The sequence below is a fragment of the Rana temporaria genome, chromosome 9, assembly GCF_905171775.1.
Source record: "Rana temporaria chromosome 9, aRanTem1.1, whole genome shotgun sequence".
In the NCBI taxonomy this organism is placed as follows: Eukaryota; Metazoa; Chordata; class Amphibia; order Anura; family Ranidae; genus Rana; species Rana temporaria.
Window position 1 is genome coordinate 6,518,247 of NC_053497.1, and position 18,389 is coordinate 6,536,635.

The 18,389-nt window shown below is 47.5% G+C and overlaps 1 protein-coding gene across 6 annotated transcripts in view; it reads right to left on the minus strand.

Moving 5' to 3' along the window:
* LOC120913053 (spermatid perinuclear RNA binding protein) overlaps nt 1–18,389 on the minus strand; it is a 219,559-nt gene that overhangs the window by 162,486 nt on the left and 38,684 nt on the right. The window lies entirely within an intron of this gene.

An 18,389-nucleotide genomic window follows, 5' to 3' on the forward strand; every position in this document is an offset into this window, starting at 1 on the left:
ATTGTGATCTTGATTCTTAACGATTAATCGTGAGCAGTGCCGAATCGCAAAAAGTGCCCACCAAAACGGTCTGGGGCTTAAGCGGTTCAATCCTTTGATCTAAAGAACAAAATGTTACAGGGCCGGATTCAGAAAGAAGATACGACGGCGTATCTCCTGATACGCCGTCGTATCCCTGAGTTCCGACGGTCGTATCTATGCGACTGATTCATAGAATCAGTTACGCATAGATATCACTAAGATCTGACAGGTGTAAGTGTCTTACACCGTCGGATCTTAGGCTGCGATTCCCAGCTGGCCGATAGGTGTCGCTTCCGTATTTTTATGCGACGAATATGCAAATGAGGATTTACGCCGATTCAGAAACAAACGACCGCCCGGCGCTTTTTTTTTACGTCGTTTGCGTTCGGCTTTTTCCGGCGTATAGTTACCCCTGCTATATGAGGGGTAGCTAATGTTAAGTATGGCCGTCGTTCCCGCGCCGAGTTTTGAAATTTTACGTCGTTTGCGTAAGTCGTTCGCGAATACGGCTGGACGTAATTTATGTTCACGTCGAAACCAATGACGTCCTTGCGACGTCATTTAGAGCAATGCACACTGGGATATTTTAAGGACGGTGCATGCGCCATTCAAACAGAACGTAAAAAACGCGGGGTCAACCAAAATTTAAATAAAACACGCCCCCTACATCCCCATTTGAATTACGCGGCCTTACGCCGCAACACATACGTTACGCTGCCGTAACTAAAGGGCGTAAGTTATTTGTGAATAAAGAACTCGCGGCCAAAGTTAAAGCGGCGTAACGTATCGGAGATACGTTAACGCGGGCCGGACAGATACGCCATTGTATGTGAATCCGGCCCACAATGTTTACAGTTCGCTCAGCAGCTGAGGACTGTTGTGAAACGTGGCAGACTGCCTGTTTTTTTTTTGTGTGTTTTTTTTACAGCTGTCGGGGCTTGAGCAGAGAATCGGGAAAATTCTTTGTTAAGATCGTAAGGGGGGGGGGGGGGAGAATTGCGATCTCGATTCTTAGCGATAATCGTGAGGGGGGGGGAAGAATCTTAATCTCGATTCTTAACGATTAATCGTGAGCAGTGCCGAATCGCAAAAAGTGCCCACCAAAACGGTCTGGGGCTCAAGCGGTTCATTCCTTTGATCTAAAGAACAAAATGTTACAATGTTTACAGTTCGTTCAGCAGCTGAGGAATGTTGTGAAACTTGGCAGACTGCCTGTTTAATATTTTTTTGTGTTTTTTTGACAGCTGTCGGCATGAGCAAAAAAAAAAATCGGGAAAATTCTTTGTTAAGATCGTGAGGGGGGGGGGGGGGGGGGAATCGCGATCTCGATTCTTAACGATTAATCGTGAGCAGCGCCGAATCGCAAAAAGAGCCCACCAAAACGGTCTGGTGCTTAAGCGGGTTAAAGCGGTTTAATCCTTTGATCTAAAGAACAAAATGTTACAATGTTTACAGTTCGCTCAGCAGCTGAGGAATGTTGTGAAACTTGTCAGTCTTTTTTTTTGTGTCTTTTCGACAGCTGTCGGGGCTTGAGCAGAGAATCGGGAAAATTATTTGTTATGACCGTGAGGGGGGGGGGGGAAGAATCGCGATCTCGATTCTTAACGATTAATCGTGAGCAGTGCCGAAATCGCAAAAAGTGCCCACCAAAACTGTCTGGGGCTTAAGTGGTACAATCCTTTGATCTAAAGAACAAAATGTTACAATGATTACAGTTCGCTCAGCAGCTGAGGAATGATGTGAAACTTGGCAGACTGCCTGTTTTTTTTTTTTTGACAGCTGTCGGGGGCTTGAGCAGAGAATCGGGAAAATTCTTTGTTAAGATCGTGAGGGGGGGGGGGGGAATCGCGATCTCGATTCTTAACGATTAATCGTGCAGCTCTACCGAAGATTGGTGAACAAAATCGCTCCTCTGATGAAGATTTCACGTTGTTTTATTCACAGTCAGATAATTCCCAGGAACTGTCTCTATTTACGGTCACATAATTCCACTCTAACCATGAATTTCCCAGTCTGCTGACTGGATTAAAAAAAAAAAAAAAGCGGTCGGCTCCGAAATTACAGAATACATTTGGAAGCGGAACGGCGTCTTCGAAAAACAAATCAGTAAAACACGTATAAGCTTCTTATGATGTGCTGCCCATTCGGTGAAGTGTTTTCACAATCAGACCGGCAGGAAATCCATCTATTGTGTTCAGACACACAAATAGCTGCAGGACGCGGCGCTCATTTTTTTTAACCCCTTTAAAATGTCTACCAATGTACTGTACATGGATACAAGGCCTGGTATTCGAGGGGTTAATGCAAGCTCACGGCTCCAGCCCTGAGCTACGTATTGATTTTTTTAGAAGCCGCAAGGGGATTTCAGGTAAAAGTGATTACGGCGGTTTACCTTAATGGGGCTCTGAAGGTGCCCTTCAACCTCCCCCCATCCCTGCCATTGCTGTGGGTTCCCAGGCTCTCTCACTCTTCAGGAATAGGGGGGGTGATTAGCCACTTCAGCCCCGGAGGATTTGGCGGCCCAATGACCGGGGGCCCCTTTGTTTTGCGATTCGGCACGGCGCCGCTTTAACCGACAATTGCGTGGTCGTGCGACGTGGCTCCCAAACAAAATTGGCGTCCTTTCCCCCCCCCCCCCACAAATAGAGCTTTCTTTTGGTGGTATTTGATCACCTCTGCGGTTTTTATTTTTGTTGCGCTATAAACAAATTTAGAGCGACATTTTTGCTATAATAAATATCCCCCCCCCAAAAAAAAAAATCGATAAAAAATAATATTTTTTTCCTCTGTTTAGGCAGATACGTATTCTACATACTTTTGGTAAAAAAAAAAGCAATTGTTGGGGAGGAGGGAGGAGAGGCAAGGAGGGAGGGAGGAGAGAGGAGAGAGGAGAGAGGAGGAGGGAGGAGGGAGGAGAGAGGAGGAGAGAGGAGGGAGGAGAGAGGAGAGAGGAGGAGGGAGGAGGGAGGAGAGAGGAGAGAGGAGAGACGAGGCAAGGAGGGAGGGAGGAGAGAGGAGAGAGGGAGGGAGGAGAGGAGGGACGAGGCAAGGAGGGAGGGACGAGGCAAGGAGGGAGGGAGGAGAGAGGAGAGAGGGAGGGAGGAGAGGAGGGACGAGGCAAGGAGGGAGGGAGGAGAGAGGAGAGAGGAGAGAGGAGAGAGGAGAGAGGAGAGAGGAGAGAGGAGAGAGGAGAGAGGAGAGAGGAGAGAGGAGAGAGGAGAGAGGAGAGAGGAGAGAGGAGAGAGGAGAGGGAGGAGAGAGGAGAGAGGAGAGAGGAGAGAGGAGAGAGAGGAGAGAAGAGAGAGGAGGGATGAGAGAGGAGAGATGAGAGAGGAGGGATGAGAGAGAGAAGAGAGAAGAGAGAGAGGGGAGAGGGGAGAGGGGAGAGGGGAGAGGGGAGAGGGAGAGGGGAGAGGGGAGAGGGGAGAGAGGGAGAGGGGAGGAGGGAGGGGGGGGGGGGGGGAGGGGAGGAGGGGAAAGGGGGGGGGGGAGAGGGGAGCGAGGAGAGAGGAGAGAGGAGAGAGGAGAGAGGAGCGAGGAGTGAGGAGAGAGGAGAGAGAGAGAGGAGAGAGAGAGAGAGAGGAGAGAGAGGAGAGAGGAGAGAGGAGAGAGAGAGAGAAGAGAGAAGAGAGAGGAGAGAGGAGAGAGAAGAGAGAAGAGAGAAGAGAGAAGAGAGAGAGGAGAGAGGGAGAGAGGAGAAAGGAGAGAGGGGAGAGAAGAGAGGAGAGAGAAGAGGGGAGGGAAGAGAGGGGGGGGAGGGGGGAGAGGAGAGAGGAGAGGGGAGAGGGGAGAGGGGAGAGGGGAGAGGGGAGAGGGGAGAGAGGAGAGAGGAGAGAGGAGAGAGGAGAGAGGAGAGAGGAGAGAGGAGAGAGAAGAGAGAGAGGAGAGAGGAGAGAGGAGAGAGGAGAGAGGAGAGAGGAGAGAGGAGAGAGGAGAGAGGAAGGAAGTAGGGGAGGGGGAAGGGAAGGGAAGGGGAAGGGGAGGGGGAAGGGAAGAGAAGGGAAGGGAAGGGAAGGGGGGGTTATATATAAAAAAAAACAGGGAAGGGAAAGGAGGGAGGGGTCATATATAAAAAAACAGGGAGGGAAGGGAAGAGATTATATATATATATATATATATATATATATATATATATATAACATTTTTGTAGAATACATAAAAAATAAAAATAAGTTAGTTTAAAGTAGATAGAGTTATCTATAACTATGAAGCATTTTAGGCCCCATGCACACAAGACGCTATTACAAACGCCTCTAATCTCAGCTTTTCAAAGGCAAAAACCGGCATTTAAAACACCGTTTTTGCCGCGAATTGCGCGGCGTTTTACCGCGATTTGCGGCTGTCAGCGTTTATCCCCAAAACACTGTAGACCCTCCCCAAGCTCAGAATCAAACTATTTGTGCCGAGTTTTGACACGATTTGCGTCTAAACCGCAAAAGCTGAAAGCTTCTGAACCCAAAATTTTGGGTTTGGAAAAACGGCCCTAAACCCAACTGCTTTGAAACGCCAAAAAACGTGATCGTGTGCATGGACACATAGGATAACATTAAATGTGTTCAGGGGCAGTTGAAAAAAATGCCCAAATGCCTCTGAACTCGAGTTTAGCAGCGTCTCGTGTGCATGGGGCCTTAGGGACCATCTTTTTTGGCAATTTTACAGGCACATGCAATTTTAAATTTTGACATGTTTGGTATTCATTTGCTCACCACAGCCCAATCTTTTATATTTAATCAAAAATTGGGTAAAATTTTGTTTGTTTTATAGTGTATTCTTTTCCTGAAAATACGAGTTTGATAAACAGTGGTGACATGCAACATAAAAAATTGCAACTACCTTAATTTTTTTCTCCCGTGTCCCTGCTTTTAGAAATTATACCAATGTTTGTGGGTGTAGAGTAATTTCTAGCATAAAAAAAAAATACATAAAAAAAAACAAAAAACTGATTTTAACATTTTTAAAAACGTCCCGCTAGGCAAGTGGTTAAAAGCACCAATTACACAGCGTTCACATATTCGGATGACGCCCCTAATTAGAGTGTAATGGAAAGCTCCCAGAGTCTGCAGCACAAGCCTGCGCAGGTAAATCTTCACATTACAGAGAACTGTCAAAAGAACTAAAAATAAAAAAAAGTCTCATTTATCTTCCTGAACCAATTTTATTCTTGGCCTTGTGCCGACATTCACTCTTCACCAGCATCCACCTCTCCTCCACCTCTGTAGGAAACGATAGAAGTAGGTCAGGAAAACAAGGGTGTCCGTGCCTCTGGCATGTGTCTGGATCAAGTCCTCCCGGGATGTAGGTGGTCACAGGTACCGGGCGTTATCGTGTGTTATGTGCAAGTTTGCCCACTTACATAGAAATTAAGGGTCTTTGGCCCGGATCCACATACATCGGCGCATATTTATGCCGCCGTAGCGTATCTTTTTTAAGCTACGCCGACGCAGAGAGGCACGCACCGAATTCACAAAGCACTTGCTCTCAAATCTGCGCTGGGTTTCTAAAGCGCAAGTCGGCGTGGGTGGAAGTGGGCGTGAGACATGCAAATGAGGCGTGACCCCATGCAAATGATGGGCCGAGTGCCAGACAGATACATATAACGAACGGCGCATGCGCCGTCCCGTGGGATGCAGTGCGCATGCTCAGAATCACGTCGAAACAACTGCCTAAGATACGTCGAATCACTGCCTACGATGTGAACGTAACCTACGCCCAGCCATATTCACGTCCAACGTAAAATACGACGGCTTGAGTTCCCTGGTGCAGCCCTTTGCATGTCTGCTGCTGAGTTACACCTCCTTTATGGGGCTTAACTTTACGCCGGACGTACGACTTACGCAAACCGCGTATAGCATGCGCCGGGCGCACATACGTTCGTGAATCGGCGTATCTCCCTCATTTACATATTTGAAAAGAAAATCAATGGGAGCACCAAATACGTCCAGCGTAAATATGCGCCCACGATACGCCGGCGTAGGAAAGTTACGTCGGTCGGATGAAGCCTATTTTCAGGCGTATCTAGTTTTGTGGGCACGGCGCACAGATACGTCGGCGCAAGTGCTTTGTGAATCCCGGCCTATATTTTTTATCATCGGTGTATTTTATATGATAGAGACAGAATATCAACCAAAAAGCTAGAAAAAAAACAAAACACACAATATAAATAAGTTGAGTCGCAGTTCAGTGAGTAAAATAAGTATTTGATCCCCTAAGTTGTTGGTGGAGAAACCCTTGTTGGGAAGCGCAGAGGTCAGACGTTTCTTGTGGTTGGTGATCAGATCTCCACACATCTCAGGAGGGATTTTACTCCTCTCCTTTACATATCTTCTCTAAATCCTTAAGGTTTCTTGACAACTCGAAGTTTCAGCTCCTCCATACATTTTCTATAAGATTAAGGTCTGGAGACTGGCTAGGCCACTCCATGACCTTAATGTGCTTCTTCTTCAGCCACTCCTTTGTTACCTTGGTGTTATGTTTTGGGTCATGGTCATGCTGGAAGACCCATCCATGACCCGTCTTCAGTGTTCTGGCTGAGGAAAGAAGGTTCTCCTCCAAGATTTTACAATACATGGGGCCCTGTCCATTGGCTCCTCAATGCGGCAAAGTCGGCCTGGACGTTTAGCAGAGAAACGCCCCAGAAGAATCATGTTTCTGCCTCTATGACTGGCTGTAGGGATGGAGTTCTTAGGCTGCATTCACACCTAAGCGACAGCCGCGTACGCGTGTAGCGGCAGATTTGCCGCGATTACAAATGTTTCTTTTTTTTTTTCTAAAGTATTCCCATTGCTGTCTATGGGAAAACGCGCCTGTCGCGTGAAAAAAAGGGTCCGGGACTTTTTTTCAGGCGACAGGCGTTGCGCGTCTATGAGATGTGAACCATCTCCATAGACGGCAATGGGAATTCTCCCCTCTAGCGACAGAAGCGTCCCGCGTCGGGCGTTTTGTCGCTTAGGTGTGAATGCAGCCTTAGGGTCATAGTCAGCGTTTTTCTTCCTCCAAACACAGTGAGGCCCCGTACACACGACTGAGAAACTCAACGGGGAAAACACATCGTTTTGCTCTACGAGTTCCTTGTTCGGCTGTCAGAAAACTTGTCGAGCCAAATTTTCCCATTGCCCAACGAGGAAATAGAGAACATGCTCTCTATTTGGCTCGATGAGTTTCCCGACGGGTTTCTCTGCGAAAAGTGTACACACGACAGGTTTTCTCGGCAGAATACGTCTCCCATCGAGTTTCTTGCTGGATTCTGCCGAGAAAATCGGTCGTGTGTACGGGGCCTGAGTCAAGTTGATGCCAAAGAGCTTAATTTTGGTCTCATCTGACCACAGAACTTTCTCCCGATCTTCTCTGAATCATTTAGAAGTTCATTGGGAGACGTCAGACGTTCTGTACTTGTGTCTTCCTGAGGAGGGGACCTTACGGGTGCTGCAGGATTTCAATCCAATGGCGGTATTGTGTTACCAATGGTGTGTTTGGTGACTGTGGTCCCAACTGCCTTGAGATCCTTCACAAGCTCCTCCCATGTAGTTCTGGGCGGATCCCTCACTTTTCTCATGACCATCCTCACCCCATGAGGATAAATCTTCCATGGAGCTCCAGACCGAGGATGGTTTTAGGATGGTTTCCTTCTCTGTATATCTCAAGCGCCATTTGTACTGCTGTTATGCGATTCAAATTATGATGTCGCTTCCGCCCTAAATGTGTCCCTGTCGGTAAGCACCGCTGTTCGGCTTCTTTCGCCTACTCGTGACGCGATGGATGCGACCGTCGGAAGCCTGTCAATCAAGAAGGAACGCCCAGTCCCGAAGACCATACCCGGAAGCGGCGGAGAAGATCGCTCTCTAAAACGGTAAGTACTGCTTCGATTTTAAAACAACTACCCGATTCCTCTTCACAAAATGAGCATGAATCTAATCTTAAACATTTTTTTGCGGGTGAACTCCCGCTTTAAGTTGGGGGGGGGGGGGGAATAATTTAACTCTCCAAGTGTATGGCTACTGCAGAGATGACTTGCACCAACTGTAAGCCTTTTCTCCAGCCTTTGGTATTACAAGTGACAAATATATGGAAAATTCCCCGATCCTGGGTAGAGATGTCCCTCCATTTAGAGACTAATTGAGCGGACTTGTGTGACAAGTAAAGCTGTTCCATGATGGAATTCAGAGCGGCCGCCGACTAATAAAACCTGTCTGGATAAGAAAGGCGCTTCACTAAGGAAACAATATTTTCTGCTCTATAAAATGTGTGAATTATATAAAAAGGATAATGCAACCTCCACTATAAAGGTAACTAAAGAGACAAAGGAGTTATAGAATCTGTCAAAAAGCACTCAACGGCCTCATACATGGAGATGAACTTTGCTGACATCAATTACCCTTTTCTTCCCCTTAAATAGGACAATTATTGGGAAAGAGGAAGTCATTTCCCTCTGAATAGGACACGGGTGCTTTATTCATGAAGGGCGCCCGTACCTGTTGCCAGAGACGTGACAGTTTTTCGGCATCGCCTGTCTCTAGCAGGGAACTTTATTAAAACGAGGGTTACCAACTCATCATTTTAATTAGATGGAACTAGATTCAGCCGAAGCCTTGCCTGGGTTTATACAGCTATATATCCTGTTATTTTTGTGTCAGTGATTAACCAATTCCCATCAGTGTAGCCTACATATGCATCAGTGCAGCGGGTGCACTTTAAAGTTATTGTAAACCTCTAAAATGAAAAAAGTGAACAAAGCATATCCCTCTATGGTGTGTACTTGCCTCAATCCAGAGCACCTAGTGCGGTTTCTCTGTGATCCCTTCTCCCTCCCTCTGCTATCTGCATTAGTCACTTCTGACAGTCTAATGTGACACCAAGCAATCCTGAGAGATGTCCCCGACCCCCAACCTTTTATCTCCAGCACACAGAAGATTGACAGCCTCAGCTACAGTATCTCACAAAAGTATTGGTCTGCATAGTTGTCGTCGAAGGGGTGGGGGGGTCAGCCTGTCAGTGCTCAGACCATACGCCGCACACTGCATCAAATTGGTCTGCACGGCTGTCATCCCAGAAGGAAGCCTCTTCTAAAGATGATGCACAAGAAAGAGCCGGAAACAGTTTTCTGAAGACAAGCAGACTAAGGACATGGATTACTGGAACGGTGTCCTGTGGTCTGATGAGACCAAGATAAACGTATTTGGTGTCAGGCGTGTGTGGCGGCAACTAGGTGAGGAGGACAAAGACAAGTTTGTCTTGTCTACAGTCAGGCATGGCGGTGGGGGTGTCATGGTCTGGGGCTGCATGAGTGCTGCTGGCACTGGGGAGCTACAGATCATTGAGGGGACCATGAATGCCAACTTTGTACTGGGATAAACTGAAGCCGAGCATGATCCCCTCCCTTCAGAGACTGGACCGGAGGGTAGTATTCCAACATGATAACAACCCCAACCCCCCACCAAGACCACCACTGCCTTGCTAAAGAAGCAGAGGGTAAAAGTGATGAACTGGCCAAGCATGTTTCCAGACCTAAACCCTATTGGCGAGAAGCCTAGGCCATGGGCATAGGTAGAACACTATTTTTTTTAATTGATGCAGGGGGGCCATTTTAGTTAGATTCATGTTCCAGAATGCTTTTTACACTTAAATATAACATTTTTTTTTTTTTTTACTTTATACCACATTAGCTAAATCCAAGTTCGTAACGTTTTCGTAAATTTGTATATAAAAATACATTCTTATACCAACAGGACACTTTATACATGGAGGCAGTCAAGCCTGTAAATGTCGAGGGTAACTGTAAATAAAGGAGTTTGTTGCATCTTCAGCAAATATAGATTTAGGCAAAGGACCTCTGCAGATCTCTATAGGAAATCATTAGAAACTATTGGCTCTGCTTAAACCATAGAGGTGACCATTAATTAAATTAGCATTTGCATGGAAAGAAAAATAAATAAAATAAAAATCAGATGTTTGTATATTTTCTTCTAGAACAGGCAAATGTGTCACCCAATATATGATGGCTTATGTGCATTTACGCTACTTCAGCTCTCATTCCCTGGACAAGGTCTTGTCTTTGGACAAGTTTGATTTATTTTGGATAAAAAAAAAAAAATAAAAGTCAGCGTTGCACCTTTTTAATGTGAAGTTAAAAATATTAACATAACAAAAGAGTAAGTTAGAAAAATAGAACCAAAATAATAGCCAACGGGAGAAGGGGAAGAAGGTGTGAATTAGGGCTGATGAAGGTAAATTAAAGGTTAATTAGAGGTTAAAGAACACATTTTAATTAACGAAAATAATAATTTTATAGTAACAGAAAAACTATAATTATTTTTTAAATTTTCTGCAGCAGATGTCCACACTTAGGTAAGCTGCTGCTTGTTTTTCTTTGAAAGCTTTGCCTTTCTCCTGTTCAGGCTCACCCATTTCTCTGCCCTGTTTCCTGATGTCGAGTTCCGACTTGCCCTAGCAGGGTCCTATGGTGACACCTGTGTGTGCTCCCGATGTGCAGAGTCGGCCAGAGCCGGCTGGACAGGGAGCGACCGCGCAATGAGCCAATGGCTGCACAGGGAGCGACTGCGCCACGAGCCAATGGCTGCACAGGGAGCGACTGCGCCACGAGCCAATGGCTGCACAGGGAGCGACTGCGCAACGAGCCAATGGCTGCACAGGGAGCGACTGCGCAACGAGCCAATGGCTCCACAGGGAGCGGCCGGTCAATGAGCCAATGGCTGCACAGGGAGCGACCGCACCATGACCAAATGGCTGCACAGGGAGCGACCGCGCCACGAGCCAATGGCTGCACAGGGAGCAACTGCGCCACGAGCCAATGGCTCCACAGGGAGCGACCGGTCAATGAGCCAATGGCTGCACAGGGAGCGACCGCACCATGACCAAATGACTGCACAGGGAGCGACTGCGCCACGAGCCTATGGCTGCACAGGGAGCGACTGCGCCACGAGCCAATGGCTGCACAGGGAGCGACTGCGCCACGAGCCAATGGCTGCACAGGGAGCGACCGCGCCACGAGCCAATGGCTGCACAGGGAGCGACTGCGCCACGAGCCAATGGCTGCACAGGGAGCGACCGCGCCATGACCGAATGGCTGCACAGGGAGTGACTGCGCTTGGCATCAGGGCTACTGTTAGAAACCACGGGGCCCCGTACAGCCTACCCGACAAGGACCCCTGCAGTGCAGCCGGAGGGAAGGAGAGGAGGAGAAGCCGGCAAGCACTGCAGGGGGAACTGGAAAAGGATTAATAAGGCAGTACACTTGTCCCTCCTACTCGAGAGGTGCCCAGGCCCCCCACCTTTTAAAATGATGGGGCCCAAGCCAAGTACAGAAGGGCCAGCTGTACTGCCTCATTAGAAGCCCTGCTTAGCATGGTGGGAACTGTAGACCCCGGGGGTGGGGGGTGCTTTGAGGGCTGAGAGAGAGACTTTCAAAAAAGTGCAGCGTGTGCGTTTCCGGGCAGAAGTTTGGGAAATCGGCACACAGGAATCCAGAGACCGCAGTGGTGATCATTCTAAGGCCTTGTCCACACGGGCGTAACACTGCATATGCCCGTCTGAAGGACGTGTTTACTTTACACGGGGATGCACTGAATACCAGGTGTACAGAGTAAATACCGAAGTAACAACGTAACTCTTCTATATCTCACATCTGAACGGTGTTTATAAACACTGCGTCGGGTAAAACATTTTTGACAGCAGCAGCTGCTGTATTTACACAGCAATTCCCGGCTGTCAATTTGACGCTCAGGAATTGTTGGCGAATGTGAAGGAGACGGGGGGGGGGGGTTTAGGGGGGCAGCAGCAAGGCTGAAGGACAGGGTGTGCTACATACATCCTGGGGGGTACGTGGAGGTGCTAGTTCTCCGGTGCTTCTATGGTACACGTTACCTATAAATACCGTAATTTCGTTAATGTTTAAAAAGCTGTCTGGGTATCAAAGTATCACAACGCACAGCGCCATTATTAGAGAGGGAGCCCAGACTTCTAACTCATTGAATACAACTTTGACTTGCAGTCTCTCCTCCAAGACAGACACCCCCCCCCCCCCACATACATCCCAGCATTACTGATCGCCGGATTGTCAAAAATCACATGTAATGAGGCCTTTCATCACCGCAAGCATTTTAAGCATTTGAAGTAATTGTTGCAGGAGCGTTTACCATCAGAAGGGTTTATTTTTTTACGTTTATTTTTTTTTTTCCTTAAAACCTGACAAAGCTCTGAAGACTTTCTTAACCCCTTCAATCCCGGTCACTTTCCCCCCCTTCCTGCCCACGCCGATTTTCAGTTTTCAGCGCTGTCGCATTTTAAAATGACAATTGCGCGGTCATGCAACGCTGTACTAGAATTCTATTTTTTTTTTTATTTGTTCCTACATATAGAGCTTTCTTTTGGTGGTATTTGATCATCACTGGGGTTTTTTTTTCTTTCTATAAACAAATAAAAAAAGACAGAAAATGTTGAAGAAAAAAAAAAAAAAAGTTTCTTGGTTTCTTTTGTAAAATTTTGTAAATACATTTTCTCCTTCAGCCCTCAAAATTTGCACTTGCATGCTCGCATTTTGCGAGTAAATTTTGAGGGCTGGCGAGTGTGGGGCGGGCTGCCTGGGAGCAGGGGGGGGCGAGCAAGGAGAGGTGCCGCCGACTGGTTGTTCAAAGTGCGGGGAACATGACAGCTTTCAGTTCAATAGCGGTGTTCCCCGTGGCGAGCGTCATATACAGCCCCTCCCCCTTGTCCAGGCACTTTGATAGACAGATCACCCATCCCAGGATTGGACGGGTGATCTGTCTATCAAAGTTTTGTGGACAAGGGGGAGGGGCTGTATATGGCGGCTCGCGGCAGGGAACACAGCTATTGAACTGAAAACGGTCATGTTCCCCACGTATTGAACAACCAGGCTGCTCCGGCGGTGGCTGCGGCTCCGGCTCTGGCTCCTCTCCTTCTCTCACTCAGCACAGGTAGGCTGCACTGGGGACACTTGGCTGCACTGGGGACACTTGGCTGCACTGGGGACACTTGGCTGCACTGGGGACACTTGGCTGCATTGGTAGACATGGGCAGGCTGCATTTTTGGGCACGGATAACTTGTTGTTAATATTTATTTTTATAACTTAATACTGCATAAAACATTTAAGTGTCATTTCATGAGATAATTTATGAGGGCGTGTCTGGGGGCGAGACATGGTAGGGGTTGGGTAAGGCAGCTGGTGGCGAGTACGCCTTGAGGCCTGGCTCGTAGCTCAGGACTTGAAATTTTGAGCCCTGTTCTCCTTCACTGACGGGCACGGATAAGGCAGCACTAATATGTGGCACGATTGGCACTCATAGTCAGCACTGATGGGTGGCACCAATGAGGTGCCACTGATGGGCACTGATATGTGGCACTGATTGGCACTCATAGGCGGCCCTGATGGGTGGCACCAATGAGGTGGCACTGATTGGCACTCATGGGTGGCACTGATTGGCATTACTGTTAAGGAGGCACTGGCAGGCATTACTGATGGGCACCGTGTGGCATTTTTGGACACTGCTTTGCATACCTTTTTGGCACAAATTGGCATCTCTGGTGGTCAAGAGTGGCATACCTGGTAGTTATCAGTGGTGGCAATCCCTTGTGGTGCTGGGTGGGCATCCTCATGGGGGCTGTCCCGATAATAATAAATCCGAGCAGACCCCCCGTCAGGAGAGCAGCCGATCAGCTTTCCTCTACTCGAAGAAAAAGAAGATACACGGCTCTTCCTGTTTACACCGTGATCAGCTGTGATTGGACACAGCTGATCATGTGGTAAAGAGTCTCCACCAGAGATCGGTGTTGCGGTGTGTCAGATTGAAACGCTCCGCTGCGCGCCCCCGCACACAAGCCGGCTGTTATCCTGAAAGATGTCATATGACGTCCAGTCAGCATAACGGAGCCTATAGCAAAATGGCGGCCGGGCGGAAAGGGGTTACTGAAGGTAAAAGAGGAGAGCGCAAAAGCTGGCCTGAAATTGAAGATCATGGCAACCGGTCCCATCACTTCTTGGCAAACAGAAGAAGGAATGGAAGCAGTGACAGAATGGCACGGCTGGGCACATCTACGTACATGGCTCTTTAAGCCCAGCCGTGGGGTCGTGTGCACGCGACCCGGTCCGAAGCTCCGTGACCGCGGGACCGCGGACCCGATCGCCGATGGAGTCCCGCGATCGGTCCCCGGAGCTGAGGAACGGGGAGAGGTGTGTGTAAACACAGCTTCCCCGTTCTTCACAGTGGCGCTGTCATCGATCGTGTGTTCCCCGATATAGGGAAACACGATCAATGATGTCACACCTACAGCTACACCCCCCCCTACAGTTAGAAACACAAATGAGGTCACACATACCCCCTTTCAGCACCCCCTTGTGGTTAACTCCCGAACTGCAATTGTCATTTTCACAGTAATCTGTGCATTTTTAATGCATTTTTTGCTGTGAAAATGACAATGGTGTGTCAAAATTGTCCGAAGTGTCCGCCATAATGTCGCAGTCATGAAAAAAAAATCGCTGAACGCCGCCATTAGTAGTAAAAAAAAAATAATAAAAATGCAATAAAAACTATCCCCTTTTTTGTAAATGCTTTAAATTTTGCGCAAACCAAATCGATAAACGCTTATTGCGATTTTTTTTTACCAAAAATAGGTAGAAGAATACGTATCGGCCTAAACTGACGAAAAAAAATGTTTTTTTTTTATATATATTTTGGGGGATATTTATTATAGCAAAAAGTAAAAAATATTGCATTTTTTTCAAAATTGTCGCTCTATTTTTGTTTATAGCGCAAAAAATAAAAACCGCAGAGGTGATCAAATACCACCAAAAGAAAGCTCTATTTGTGGGGAAAAAAGGACGCCAATTCTGTTTGTGAGCCACGTCGCACGACCGCGCAATTGTCTGTTAAAGCGACGCAGTGCCGAATAGCAAAACCTGGCCGGGTCCTTGAGCTGCCTCAAGGTCCGGGTCTTAAGTGGTTAAAGCGACGCAGTGCCGAATTGCAAAAAGTGGCCCGGTCTTTGGCCAGCCAAATGGTCCGGGGGGGCTGAAGCGGTTAAAAGCCTACACTGACCGGCGTACACCAAACCAGACCTTTCCGAAGAACCCGCCTGATTCCATTTAACAAATCCTTCGTCTTGGGACATACCCGACAAATTTCCAGTTAGGGAAGTTGCATTGAATGGTATTTGATAAAAGCAAACTCTACTAAATATTGCAAATCCAGGCTGGCCGACGCACTAAATCTATGCTTTTAGCGTATTAAATATTAAGCCTCGTGCACTTAGGACGTCTTCGTTATCGAATCTCTTATTGCTGCATTAACAAATGACGTCTAAAAAAAAACGGATTTAAGTTTAAAAAAGTAAAAAAAGGGAAACAACTTGAATTCTTCCGGCATGTGCGGAGGATCTCGGAGATCTTTACGAAGAGAAACAAATGGAAGTAACGAAAGAAGAAACTGGGACAGAGAGATAAACGCCGGACGGGATATTTATCTTACTTGTATCAATTAAAGCTTCCGAGTAACGGAAATCCCGGGTTTGAGTGTCCGGCATTTTCCAAGCAGCGTGCCCCGACCATGAAGTGTATTTGTTTCATATTATAAAACCGAGAACAGCTACCGATCACTGAGGGTTCCAAAACAAGTCCTGGAAACCAAGCTAATGTCTAGAACAGTGATACTCAACCGGGGTTCCTCCAGGAGGTTGCCAGGGGTACCTTCAGCATTTGGCAATTTCTGCCTCTCAGATAAGTTCCCATTGAGGACTAATGGGTCAAACTTTGATTCCAATTGTTGTTCATGAGAGGAATCGTGTCCCATCATTGGTGTCAGTGTGAGGAATAGTGTCCCATCATTGGTGTCAGTGGGGGGAATAGTGTCCCATCATTGGTGTCAGTGGGAGAAATAGTGTCCCATCATTGGTGTCAGTGGGAGAAATAGTGTCCCATTATTAGTGTCAGTGGGAGGAATAGTGTCCCATCATTGGTATCAGTGGAGGGAATAGTGTCCCATCATTGGTGTCAGTGGGAGGAATAGTGTCCCATTATTGGTGTCAGTGGGAGGAATAGTGTCCCATCATTGGTATCAGTGGGGGGAATAGTGTCCCATCATTGGTGTCAGTGGGAGGAATAGTGTCCCATCATTGGTATCAGTGGGAGGAATAGTGTCCCCTCATTGGTATCAGTGGGAGGAATAGTGTCCCATCATTGGTATCAGTGGGAGGAATAGTGTCCCATCATTGGTATCAGTGGGAGGAATAGTGTACCATCATTGGTGTCAGTGGGAGGAATAGTGTCCCATCATTGGTGTCAGTGGGAGGAATAGTGTCCCATCATTGGTATCAGTGGGAGGAATAGTGCCCCATCATTGGTATCAGTGGGAGGAATAGTGCCCCATCATTGGTATCAGTGGGAGGAATAGTGTCCCATCATTGGTATCAGTGGGAGGAACAATTTTGTTTGGGAGCCACGTCGCATGACCGCACAATTGTCAGTTATAGCGACGCAGTGCCAAATCGCAAAAAGTGGCCTGGTCCTTTAGCTACAAAATGGTCCGGGGCTGAGGTGGTTAAAGGCAAAAGGGTGATCACAACAAATATGGATTTCATTGATGTCTCATTCGGTTTTCTGCACTTTCTAGGAAGTTTCAAAAATTAATAAAAATAAATAAAAATAAAAAAAAAACAACACACACGCTATTATTTTTCAAAGCATTTCTAATTTATAACAATTTTTCACAAGTGCCAAAAACTTGAAAAGTAATATAATTCACACATCAAGCCATCCATTTACTCACAAAATTAAAGCCTCCGGATGAAGGCAATGAAAGGATTTTTCGGGAGGAGTATTATTATTATTATACAGTAGCAGGAATACTGTGGGGGAGTGTGAATGGAGCGACGTGACAACGTGTAAAGCCGATAATGCGGGAAAAAAAAAAAAGGCGACGTGCGACTACGCAAGCCGTAAATGTAAAAAAACACTAAAAAAAAGTGCCGTTATATTTCTGGTGTTACATTTCATGCCGAGACACCGGGAACAAAAAAAGGACCTCTCCCAACTGTCATATCAGCCAACCTAACCTCACCAGGACCACGGTCACCCAAAATAATTTAACCACTTAAAGTGGAAGTCCACCTAAAAAAAAAAAAACAACAATAATAATAATATATAAAATTGCCAAAAAGGCTAACATTTTTTAAAATTTTAAAAAAATTGAGCGTTTTTGGCAATTTCATATATTATAATTATTATTATTTCTTTTTTTAGGGTGGCCATCGGGGGCCGGGAGAGCGAATCGGTCAGCGTTGCCTGGAAACCATAGAGATGACTGGTGACCAGATGGTCACCAGTCATCTCTATGACCGTCGGAGGCCCGGGCGCGACGTTATGACGTCACGCCCGGTACCCGGAAGTAAACAAAGCCGCAATCGCGTCTGTCGGCATTTGATCTGTGATTTTTTTTTCACCGATTTCATGCTTGTAAGCCTGGAGGAGAGATGTGGGGGGAGGGGGAGGTCTTATTGACCCCGCATCTCTCCATAAAGAGGACCTGTCACACACTATTCCTATTACAAGGGATGTTTAGCTTTCCCTGTCAGTAAAAAACCGAGGAAAGCCGTTTACCAGTGTTCAATCGATTTGTGCCCACCGTTGAAAAGTGCCCGCGCATACGCAGAACGGAAAGGCACCCCAGCTGAGTTGCCGATCAGCTGGAGTGACATCACCATAGCACATGTGCGCATCGTAGGAGGTCTTTCTTTTTTTTCCCGACAGGAGCGATACCATTGCTCGGGTACAATTTAATGCTATGCAAACAGTGGAGGGACACCATATTTGACATATTGTGCCTCGCTGTTGCGCCACGGGTTTACAGCGAGGCACAAATTGACATCTGCAGTGTCCCTCCGCTCTCTGATAGGCACCACCAGTGGGCACTGAAAGGCACCGCCAGAGGTCACTCAAAGGCACCGCCGGAGGTCACTCAAAGGCACCGCCGGAGGTCACTCAAAGGCACCGCCGGAGGTCACTCAAAGGCACCGCCGGAGGTCACTCAAAGGCACCGCCGGAGGTCACTCAAAGGCACCGCCGGAGGTCACTCAAAGGCACCGCCGGAGGTCACTCAAAGGCACCGCCGGAGGTCACTCAAAGGCACCGCCGGAGGTCACTCAAAGGCACCACCGGCGGGCACTCAAAAGGCACCACCGGCGGGCACTCAAAAGGCACCACCGGTGGGCACTCAAAAGGCACCACCGGCGGGCACTCAAAAGGCACCACCGGCGGGCACTAAAAAGGCACCACCGGCGGGCACTCAAAGGCACCACCGGCGGGCACTCAAAGGCACTTATCGGCTCTCCTCACGCGCTGTCAGTG